The following is a 12197-nucleotide window of genomic DNA, read 5'->3' on the forward strand; positions in this document are numbered from 1 at the left end:
ACGTTGGTTTGGATTAAACAAAACTTTATTGGCAACCGTAAAGACTCGGTCCTCTACCCCAAATGTTGATACAGCGCGGTGCAAGACAAAATTTCCTTTAGCGTTTCCTTTAGCACCTACTCGGCGCGGTACGGCTCGCCACTACTGTACTGGACTCGGCTTAGTTGTTTTTCTATCACATTGAGTACCACCTCATCGTGGGTGGAGTCGTCATAGCACGGCGGACCGGAAGTCCCTTACCGTCATTTGTGTGCGACACAAACGCAACACAACAACGAACATGGAGGCGATGGTTCACCTGCTGCTCGGTCTGTGGCTTTCTGTCAGATTCAAAGTAATAGAAGAGTCGGAGAAAGCTGAGAGCGGCGAGTGGAAACACTCAGGAGACACACAGGAGAGTTTGGGAGGCGATGCAGCAGTATCAAGCTGAAGACAAGAGGATATGAACTATGATATGAGGGTAAGCTAATGCTAGTTCGCTAGCTATCGTATATTAATCCTGTGAACGACCCTGTAATGGCTGCAGTTTATCTATTAGGTATTAAAATATGTAAGTTAGGTAGAGTTGGCAAGATATTCACAGATTCGGACTTCCGGCATCAATAACTCATGAGATATACGTTGTAAAATCATAAACAATGCCTCTTTCCCATCCTTGTAAGCTAGACAATGTGCTACAAGGCCAGTTTTATCAAAAGTCGTTGTCTTTCAAGCTGCAGAAATAACATTGATGTCGATGAACAGCTGGCTGTGCAACGAGTGAACAGGGACCGTCTGCAAATAGCAAAACCGCTGCAACAGCAAAGAGAGACAAATATTCAATTACTTAACTTTTATACACTGTTAGTGTCACCAAATTTACTGCTGCCATCAGTTGTCTCCTGCTGGTCACAATACAACTCTTGGTTTGATACTAAATACAAAATCTGAATTTTAAGGAATTTTCATTGTTTTAGTATTGTTTTATTAATAATAAAACTCAATAACTTCACTCTTATATACTGCAGTGTCACCAAAATTATTGGAGTCATCAGTTGTCTCCTGCTGGTCATACTACAACACTTGGTTTGATACTAAATACAAAATCAGAATTTTAAGGATTTTTTCTTATTTTCTTATTATTTTATTAGTCATAAAATTCAGTAACGTCCCTCTTATATACTGTAGTGTCACCAAAAATCACTGGAGCCATCAGTTGTCTCCTCCTGGTCCTACTACAACTCTTGGTTTGGTAATAAATTAAAAATCTGAATTTTAAGGAATTTTTTTCTTATTTTCTTATTTTATTAGTAATAAAATTCAGTAACTTCCCTCTTATGTACTGCAGAAAGATTACACTGTCTAACTATCAGTTGGCTCCTGTTGATCATACTACAACTCTTGGTTTGATATTTAACTATTTTTCATGATTTTAAGGATTTTTTTATTAGTATTGAAATTGTTGTTATATATCTCAAATATTTTTTGTTGTAGCAGATAAAAGTGCTCATCCATTTTTTGGTAGATTGTGGAACATTAATAACCAAAAGTAACTGAATTTTATTTTATTTGGGTTGTTTATTGCCATGTGAAGTTGTGCACACTATTTAGTGTGCATGCTTGTGTGTGAAGTTTAAGGATTATCAGTAAATTAGCTTTGATGGCTCTTCTCTTGATGTATGTGGTGCTATATTTTTAGATCCACAGCGCACCTGTTTGTCCAAATACATGATACTGAATAGTAATGGAACCTGGAATCCTCACCAAAGAGAGGATCAGATAACACCAATATACCAAACTAAACTGTTTAGACTGTCTCCTCAAGTACTGACGATTGGGAAGAAAGACAATAAGATGCCTTCTTACAAGGCTGCAGCGTTAACTGATTCATTTAAACCATAATGTTAAACAGCTAATAATATTTTCCGTTAAGGACTGTACGGACAATACTTGGAAGAAAAAACTTGAAGGTATGATCAGTAGGACCTTTTGATGGTTGGATGGAGTTTATTTTTTCTGCAGTGTTTAAGAGTAAAGTGATAGAATTTTATTGACTACAAAAATTCCTTAAAATTCAGATTTTTTAAATTTAATATCAAACCAAGGGTTGTATTATGACAATCAGGAGCCAACGGATGGCTCCAGTGAATTTGATGATACTACAGTACACTGATCATATAATCAGCATGACAATATAACAGTACAACATTCTGACCACCTGACTAATACTGTGTTGGTCCCTTTATGCTGCTAAAACTCCTCTGACCCAGTGGTTCATCAGAACCTCTGGGGATGTCCTGTGGATTCTGTGGATCCTGTGGGTTGCAGGGTGGGTCCTACCTAGACCAGGCTGATCCTGGACCATCCCACAGATGCTCAATCAGATGTGGATGTGGGGAGTGTGGAACCCAGGTTGAACAGCTTAGCTCTGTCGTGTTCCTCGGACCACTCCTGAGCAGTTTCACTTTGTCCTGCTGAGGGAGGCAGCTGGCATCAAGGACTGCTGTTGCCATGGGGACGAGGGAGTTGTTTGTCCTGCAGTGTTTAGGTGGTGGTACATGTCAAACATCCACATGAACGTCAAGGTTTCCCAGCAAAATGTTGCATTAGAACAAGATGATGGATGTTGTTCTCTTACTACGGCTTCCATAGTGGTCCCATCAGAGAAAATCATATCCATATACAGATTTTTATTAATTCCAGGGCTGGTTCAGTAAAGATTATAATAATAACTACATCAGATAATTCTTTGTTGCAGTTGGAATTTTGCAGCCTGAGAGATGGTTGAGAAGGTTTGCAGTTCTTGTTTCAGCAAAATATGTTATAATAGAAGATCTTTATTGTCATTGTACATGAAATTATCTGGAAACCAGCAAAGTGCATCAGTCTGAGGTATCTAAAAATAAATAAGTAAAGAAAAATGCTTCTAAAGCTAATAATAAACAGAATATTTTGAGGGAATATTCTAAAAAGGAAAGAAAAGCTCCATTCTCACTCCTCTCAGGATAAACTGTCATTAAAATTGACTTTAAATTTAGCTTCAACACGAGATAAAAACATTTACTTTCATTACTGATGTTGTCAAGTTTTAATAAAGTTCATGCTACTTTTATAAAATGATGAAAGTGAATAAATTGTATTTCTGTGATCTGTGTTTGATTTCTGTCTTTTCTCCTGTCATCCAGATGTTCAGAGGGAGATGATGCCACATCTGGTCCAGCTGATGGAAGGTCTTGAAGTTCTCTGACTGGCCTCGACTGAAGATGGTCGTCTCACTGGATTTAAGGTACAGATGCTCAATAACAAACTCCACCAATGAGCCAACAGGGAAGCTTTAGGTTTATTAAATGTTGCTATGAAGGTATCGCTGTTTTTCTTTGTGAATGCAATGAGCTCCAACTGAAACTTGAATTAGAATTTAGAAGTAAATCCTTCCAGATGAAAACTGTGATGGTGTTGGATTGTCAGACCGTAATGTTGCAGCTCAAAGCAGCTTTTCTATCTCAGTTCATTCTGACATTCAGCTATGAATCAACACAGCAGATGGTGATCCATGCTGTGGAAGTCTCACATCTCCTGATTTAATGGAGCTGCTTTGCACTTTTTACGCTGTTTATTCACCAACACTTTATTTAATAAAAGTCCCGTCTAGTTTTTATGAGGAATGTGATGTTTTAATTTCTCTGTGAATAACTGCAGTCTAATGGAACAGCTGGAGTTGTAACATCTGTCCTGATACTATGGTGACCGAGGGGTGCAAACGCAGCACAAAAACGGAACGCCCTGCAAGAGACAAAAACACCCACAAAAAATAAATGCTGCAAGATAGAAAACACCTACAAAAGAGAAATGCTGCAGGAGACATAACACCTACCAAAATGAAACGTACTTCACAACAGAAACGGACTGCAAACAGGAACGCACTTCACAAGAGAAACGCACTGCAAATCAGAAACGCGCCACAAATAGGATGACACAATGGAGGGGATTCCACAACGGAAGTGCTCCAGGTCACTAGATGGCAGAGCTGAGTTTCAACACCAGAAACAGATAACGAGTGAATAAGAAAGTTGAAGTTGGAGGGAGAGACTACTCGAAAAGGTGTACTTTTCTCTTTCCTACGTTTTTACGTGTCCCTCAGATGTTGCTGTGAAAATACTTGTGTAGGTATAGTTGATTTACATAGCTGATTTTAGTGGGGTTGAGATTGTGACTACTGTAACTAACATTATGGGACACACCAGGTGTGTGTGTTGCATTCATTTTAGTTTACATTCATTTAATTTAATCACTTTATGTGTTTTTGAAGCAGTCCACAATTATCAATGCTTCTCTTCTAGGCTGTCATGTCCCATGTGCGAGTCGTCCAGGTACCTTGTTAAATACCTGGTGTGTCCCAGAAATTAATGTTTGTTACAGTAACGTTAACACTACAAATTCACTTCTCACAACCCCAAGCCCACTAAAATCAGCTGTGTAAATCAGCAAAACCTACGCAAGTATTTTCACAGCAGCATCTGAGGGCCACATGTAAAAACTTAGGAAAGAGAAAAGTATACCTTTTCAAGTTGTCTCTCCAATTTCAGTAAGATTTAAACAACTTCGAACCGTGTATTAGACCACTCTAAGTCACAGGTTGGAGTGGGAAAGCCACGGCAAGCTGCGGATCAGGAACACCAAGACAAGCTGCGGATCAGGAACACCAGGACAAGCTGTGGATCAGGAACACCAGGACAAGCTGCGGACTGGGAACACTACAACGTGCAGCAGAGAGGTGTTACTCCACGGAGTGGTGTTACTCTGCAGAGGGCCCTACAGCTCCCTAGTGGCTCCAACTTGTTTAATCCGCCTATACCATGGTCCCAGAAAACAGAAAACATTAAAACAAATATTGAATGATTTTTCTAAACTTGCTAAATGTGCTTAAGTATAGGAACATTTCTTTGTTCTACTACTTTTGTTTTTAGGTGTTAGCAAAAAATGTCAAGAGAAATGGAGAGGCCCCATGTTTTTTTTAATTCACAACCCAAAAAACAACAAATAAATATTTCTATTTTTTTTTTTTTTTGCAGGTGTTTTGTCTCTTGAAGCATTTATCTTTTGTGTTTCTGTTTCGTAGTATGTTTCTGTTTGCCGTGCGTTTCTCTTGTGAAGCGCGTTCCTGTTTGCAGTCCGTTTCTGTTTGCAGTCCGTTTCTGTTGTGAAGTGGGTTTCATTTTGGTACGTGTTATGTCTCCTGCAGCATTTCTCTATTGTAGGTGTTTTCTATCTTGCAGCATTTATTTTTTGTGGGTGTTTTTGTCTCTTGCAGGGCGTTCCGTTTTTGTGCTGCGTTTGCACACCTCGGCCACCGTATGATACTGATCATGAAGTATTGATCAGAATGATCAGATGAATTTGTTTTTACCTCCAGCTACCATTCAGTCTGAGATATTAAGAATAAATAAATATGCATAATGTGGAAATGAACAGATTCTATTTTTAATTATGCCTCCAGCTGCTGCATTTAAAGTTCTAGAATGTGGAGGAATTTAGTCTCACAACCACAGACAATATTATCTGAAAGTCGGGTTATTGTTGTTTATCAGCACAATGCAAAAAGATTAATGTTAGAAATATTCCAGTTAAGACTCTAGAATATCAGGATTTATGTAAATTTACCTCAATAATATGAATGTTCAGGTTAAGATTGTACAGTGATATTTATTATGTAAGTTTAACTGATTAAAGTTTATGACTGCACTACAATATTATTTATTATTTAGATTTACATCATTATTATAATATTTAGGGTCAGACCCTACAGTATTGAGATTAAGAAATCAAATATTCTATAAAATGTAAATACACTGAACTCATTTGGATATATTTAAGTGAGACTCTACAATATTATTTGACACAAATCTATCTAAATCAAAATTTTAATAATTTTCACACCAAACATTTTCTGGACTGATTTAAACATAAAAATCACTTCTTTCTAATCCTCTGCTGTACGTTCAAACCTGAGGCCTTAAATAGAAACACACAAGTATCTGATTGAAGGAACTTCCGCAGAGTCCTGGTTCCAGAACATGATGATAGAATTATAGACAAACTTTAACAAAAGCTGCCTCAGAGTTTACAGGTTTTTATGTTGGATTTCTTCAGTAATTTAATGAGCGTTATCAGCAATAATCAAGTGTTCATTTGATGAACTTCATTTCCTAAAACATCCAGAATTGGAGCTCATATCTTTGGCAGCTGTAAAGTTTCTGCTCCTTCAAAGTTCACAACACAATGAATGAATTCCTAAAACTCTCTCAATGCTGGAGAGCGTTTGATGCTGAAGCAGTGACCAGTTTTTCTGTTTCTTCTCTGGAGATGCACAATGAAGGACGTCTGCAGTGACTGAGAAAGAGTCTCACCACATCCTGACATGAGGAAAAAGACTTTATTGAAGACTACAATGAGAAAAACTATCAGACAGCAGACGGCTGCATTCAAGGTGAGCTCTGAACATTTGATCTGGAACAGGAATTCAATAACTGCAGCATGAGCTTCATTTCAGTCTGTAGCTGCTGGATTCATGGATGAATCATCTGGCACTAGAGAGGAAGACCATCAAACATCCACGTCAACAAGTTCACTGACTCCCCGACTCGTGGGTCTGAGGACGCCGTCGAGCCTCGGTCCAGCCGGCCTCCTGTCTGTGGGTGTTTGAGTGCTGAGAGGTTTGTGGATGCATGTGAACGTATCTGTGTTGAAACAGCAGCTTTGGACTCAGTAACGCCGGGAAAAACCAAGAGCTCCTTTATTTGTGACTTCCACTAAAAAAACTGATGAAAATAAGTTTGCCAGGGTTCTGACTGATAACAGATTATTAAATAATGAAAATAATAGTTTAAATATTCCTTTAAACAAGCCTTTTAGGTCTACATTTCCTTTACACTGACTTCTTGGTATATGTACAAGTATTTTGGGTGGAATATACCAATAAGCCCGATGTTCAAGGGTTCTTCTGGGAATATACCATTAAACCAACCTTTCAGGTAAATGTTCTAAGATGTTGGATAGAATATACCATCATATCAACCTGTTAGGTCTATTTTGGAAGATTTTAGAGTAGAATATTACTCCAAACCATCCTTTAGCTCTACATTTAATGTGGAATACTCCTTTACACCAAGATTTTTTGGTCTACATTGAAGGATTTTAGGTGGAATATTCCTTTGAACAAGCTTTTTAAGTTTCTGTTCAAGGATGTTGGGTGGAATATACCATCAGACCAACCTCCAAGGTCTACAGTAGTGAATTTTAGGTAGAATATACCATTAAACTCACCTTTTAGGTCTACATTGGAGTATTTTAGGTGGAATTTTCTTCCAAACCGTCTTTTACTCTACATTTAAGGATGTTTAGGATGGTATATTCTTCCAAACCAACTTCTCAGGTCTACATTTCAGGTGGAATATTCCTCCATACTAACTTTTTTGGTCTACATTGAAGGATTCTTTCTAAACCACCCTTTCAGGTCTATATTTGAGGTTTTAGGTGGAATATTCCTTTTAACCAGCCCCTCAGGTCTCTGAGGATTTTGGATGGAATACTCGGTTAAACCAACATTTTCGGTGCATGTCCAAGGATTTTAGGTGGAATGTTCCTTTAAGGTGGATGTTTGAGGACCTTGTAGGTGGAATACTTCCTGAAACCAACCCTTTAGGTCAACATTCAAAGATTTAAGGTGGAATATTCCATTACACCAACCTAAATTTCATGTTTTGGTCATTTTCAAGTGAGAAACCTCAATCCAGACTCCTCATAATGACATTTGACATTTATGCTGCTGTTATTTTTTTAGTCCAGACTAAATGACAGAAATCCACAACTGTAATTTTATTTCAGGACTCAGTTATTCAATGTCAAAACAATCCATGTGACTCTAAAAACTCAACAGCTTTACAAACTCTAAGATTAAACTCTCCACAAGGATCCAAAATAAGTTGGACTTCTACATGAGAGCTTTAATTATTCTTCATCTACTTCCTGAAAAGTCTGGTCAATAAAAAAGACAAAAACTAATATTTTCAGCTGAACTAAAGACAGACTGATTTTTCTGCTCACATGTTGTTGTAAACTTCCTCTTTCAAATAAATATCCTCCTAACCCCCTGGAAACCAGCGTTTGTCCTGTTTTTGTGTTGCTCCTCTGCGACCCTAGACAGCCAGGTCGTAATGTCTTTTGAGCAACACACCATACTATGACGTTTTTACAATGATGGTTCTACTATGGAACCAGTTTGACATGTTCAGGCGTTCTTTGTGTGAAAACTCAGATTTCAGGGATTTCTTTGTTAACTTTCTGCTTCAACTTTAAATTAAATTTCCTTCACTAACCCCGCCCTCTGGACTTCCAGGAAGCTGTGTTCCTATTGGCTGTCCAGGTGGCTGCTTGGTGTTATCAGGAACACCTGAGCAGCTCAGTGTCTTCCTGCTTTATTTAGCTGCAGACAAACATTTCCTCTGCTTCTGTTCACCACTGAACCGGGTTTGGCTCTGTTGCCTTAGTTTGTTCTTTAGGCGTTGGCTTGCAGCTTCCAGCAGTAAAATCATCTTTAATGTGTTTCTTGGTGTGTTTTAGGGCTTTGTACTGGATAGTTGTCTTGGTAAATGTGGTTCTTTAGCCAGTTAGCACGTGGTGCTAATGTGTGCAGTGATTAGTGGATTTGGTACAGCTGAGTTGTGTCTTTATCTTGGCTGTAGTGAGTCTTTAGAGGTTTTTGCTCAGACACATTCTGGATTCTTGTTTGAGAAGCAACATTGGTTGTCCAGAAGGTAAGAGTTCCTGTCCTGATTCTCTGTTCTCAGAGGTTCTCTGGTAGGCTGTAGGAGACTTTAGTGTTTGGGTTGTGCTAGTTTGGTTTTTGTACGGTTTCATTTAGACGACTATCTTGAGGCCCCTCCATGTGGTTTAGTGAGGTTTTCTGCAACAGTTCTACATAGCAACCTGCAGCAGAAGAGACTTTGAGAGTTTTCAGGAAGTTCTGGAGACCAGACTTTAGAGCAGCAGAAACATTTGTCAGCAGTTTGAGCAGGAGAAGGTGAGCTTTAGAGTAGAAATGAGACGGAAACCTTCTTGACCCATGTGGTTAGGTCCTGTACCAAGAGTTTGAGCAGGTTGTGAAGAGTCTGTAGTTCTTTGGTCTGAAAGCACAAGAAGAGTTGACTCATTAAAGGAGAAAACCGGTGATATTGTTGGTTCTTCTGTCACTCTGCAGTTTCCAGTTTCCATAGACTGAATATCAAGTTTATATTTTAAATGATTTCCCATGTGAGCCCAAGACTTCAATAAACTCCCCCCATCCCCTGGACACAACACATTTAATTATGATGTTAAATCTTTTTTTTTTTTTTTTTTAATGTTTTTGAGTTTTAATCATAGTTTTAGCATAGTTTTTTTCTCTTTGTTTAATTTTGTCATCTGTGTGAAAGGTGCTAAACAAATAAAGTTGAATTGATAAACTGAATAATTGACTAACTCATGATTGTGACAACAGAAGTATTTTCACTGTGATTTAAGAGTTTATTTCATTTTTAAGGTTAGGGTTAAAATCTTGACAGGAACAAAAAGATTAAAGAAATAAACTACATTAAAAAAGCAATTAAAGGAAAAACATTTCATACAATAAAACTTTTATAAAGAAAATTAAACATGAAATACAATTAAATTATATTAAACACACAAAATATTTAATTAGATAAACAGAAGATACAAAATGTAATTATGAAATTAAATTTTTTAAACAAAAATATTAAACATTAAAGCTGAAATATTTTAGATAATTAAACATTTAAAAAATATGACTAAACAAGAATATTAAAAAATTTAAAAATACAAAACATTTAGATTATTGAACCTTTAAAAAATACAAAACATTAGATTACTAAACCTTTAAATAGACAAAATATTTAATGAAAAAATTAAATGTTTAATTAGAAAATTAAATCTTATAGACAATAAAACTTTAAATAGGAATTAAACTAAATACAATGAAGCATTTAAAAAGAAAATTAAACATTAAAAGGTGGTAAAACATTTAAAAAGAAAAACCTTCAAGATTTTGTCAAAAAATTAAACATTGGGAAAGAAAAGAAAATTTTTCAAACAAGCCGATAAAACATTTAAAAAAAAACAAACATTAAAAAGACAAAACATTTCAAAATCAAATCAGACATTAGAAAAGAATGAAGGGTGAGAAAAGAGCAAAACGAAACATTTAAGAAGAATCAAACTAAAGACAAAACATTTGAAAAGACACCAGTTAAACTTTAGAAGATCAAATAAACAGAAGAGACAATAAAATGATCAAAAAGAGCAAAAACAGATAAAGGTCTGAAAGCGTTTTCTAGTCTGAAATGAAAATATCAAGTTGTTTCTTCAAACATTTCCTTTTTTCTATGTTCTTGGTTTGATTGTGGACAGATTTACTAAGAACTCACTTAAGAAAACTACTTTCCAGATAAAGTCTACTAGTAGTTGAAGGCATTGATCAAACTAATGTTACCTTTTGATCTCCACAAACTTTACTGTTCAGTGAAGAGAATCAAAGTTTGTTCAGGATTTCTAAAAAACCCACAGGTGAAGGTCTGAGAAGAACTCGGATGGTCTAAATGTGAAATCAAGACTCATGGTCACAAGTTTTAAGGCTTCTGTTAACCATAAAGTTCAAACTAACAGAGAAGTACTGAGAAACTTTTAAGATTTCAGTCCTCAGACTGTCTGAAGGTTGAAACTAACAGAGAAGTACTGAGAAACTTTTAAGATTTCAGTCCTTGGACTGTCTAAAGGTTCAAACTAACAGAGAACTACTCAGGAACTTAGAGGATTTCAGTCCTTGGACTGTCTGAAGGTTCAAACTAACAGAGAACTACTGTGGGACTTAGAAAATTTCAGTCCTCAGACTGTCTGAAGGTTCAGACTAACAGAGAAGTACTCAGGAACTTTGAAGATTTCAGTCCCTGGACTGTCTGAAAGCTCAGGTCCTGAGGACTCGGGAGGTGTGGAGGCTTTGGAAAGTCTTAGAACTGAGGGTTCCACCCTCCAGCACAAAGGCTGAAGTCCAACCTCCTGAGAAAAACGGCCGAGTCGAGACACGAGTTAAAAAAAAACTCGAAAACGACAAAAAATAGATGATAAATGCGCAAAAAAAAGAAGAATTAGTATCTGAGCGAGTAGCTCAGGGAGTAAGAAGACAGACTCCCAACTGGAGGGTCGCAGGTTCGAGACCCACCGCTGGCAGTTTTCTTTCTTTGTCTTTGTCAGGATTTTGATATAAATTTAAGAAGTGGCTGGTCTTGAACCAGCGACCTGCAGCTCCATAGGCAAATCCTTAACTCACTGAGCTACAGATCAGATAGAAAGAAATGAATTCGTCGTCCCTTTGGCATCGTAGTTCCTGAAGTGACCACATGGGTGGAGCCAAGGCGGAGTCTGGGTGGAGTCAGGGCGGAGAGTAGGCGGGGAGGTGGGGGGAGTAGAGGGGGGGAGGTCGCCACCCACCTCCCCGCCTACTCTCCGCCCTGACTCCACCCGGACTCCCCCACCGCCCACCACACCTTCCCCCACCCGACGAGTTTTTCGAGTCTCCACGAGTTCTTCGAGTCTCCATGGGTTTTCCCGAGTTTCTGGAGTTTCCACCAGGTCGGAGGCAGAACAAGTTGTCATGAAGAGGTGTTGAAGTCAGCCAGGATGGACTGACTTTTTACAGCGACTAGAAGAAAGACCACTAGAAGAGCAGGTCTTTAACCACCATCCATAAAATCCATGGAGTCGGCTCCAGAGAAATGAAGGGAGGTCAACTTTTATCAACCTCCATCCACATGTTCAACTTCATATCCTTACTTGGACATCTTTAGCACCACAAACCTTTAGTATCACACTTTATTATAATTTATTAGGACTTTAATGGAATCCACCAGCAGATTTACTTTTTGTTGACAAACTTTATTCTTGTCGTCGTGGGACTGCAGTATTTAAAACTGTTCCTTCTATTTGACCTCACGTTTATTAGTTTTAGTGGAGAAAGTTATTTTAATTGTCAATTAATCTCTTAAAAACCAAATAATAAATTGGGTTAGTCAAGAGCTTTACATTTCTTACTTTGTCATATTTTAAATATGACAAAAAAATATAAAAATAAAGCGTCTTGAGACAATTTGACCTGTAACTGGCGTTATATA

The 12197-nt window shown here is 37.6% G+C and overlaps 1 long non-coding RNA gene across 3 annotated transcripts; it reads left to right on the forward strand.

The window, feature by feature from the left end:
- Positions 1-268: 268 nt before the first annotated feature.
- On the forward strand, positions 269-9500 carry LOC129350596 (uncharacterized). 3 transcript variants are annotated; one of them, XR_008604053.1, is made up of 4 exons: positions 269-460; positions 3165-3265; positions 6343-6466; positions 6530-9500. It is a non-coding gene; the product is annotated as an uncharacterized LOC129350596 (long non-coding RNA). The 3 variants fall into 3 exon arrangements; XR_008604051.1 differs by having other exon boundaries at positions 6343-9500; XR_008604052.1 differs by lacking the exon at positions 269-460 and adding an exon at positions 2202-2391 and having other exon boundaries at positions 6343-9500.
- The last annotated feature ends 2697 nt before the right edge of the window (positions 9501-12197 follow it).

This window comes from Amphiprion ocellaris, chromosome 15 (genome assembly GCF_022539595.1).
Source record: "Amphiprion ocellaris isolate individual 3 ecotype Okinawa chromosome 15, ASM2253959v1, whole genome shotgun sequence".
NCBI classification, from domain to species: Eukaryota; Metazoa; Chordata; class Actinopteri; family Pomacentridae; genus Amphiprion; species Amphiprion ocellaris.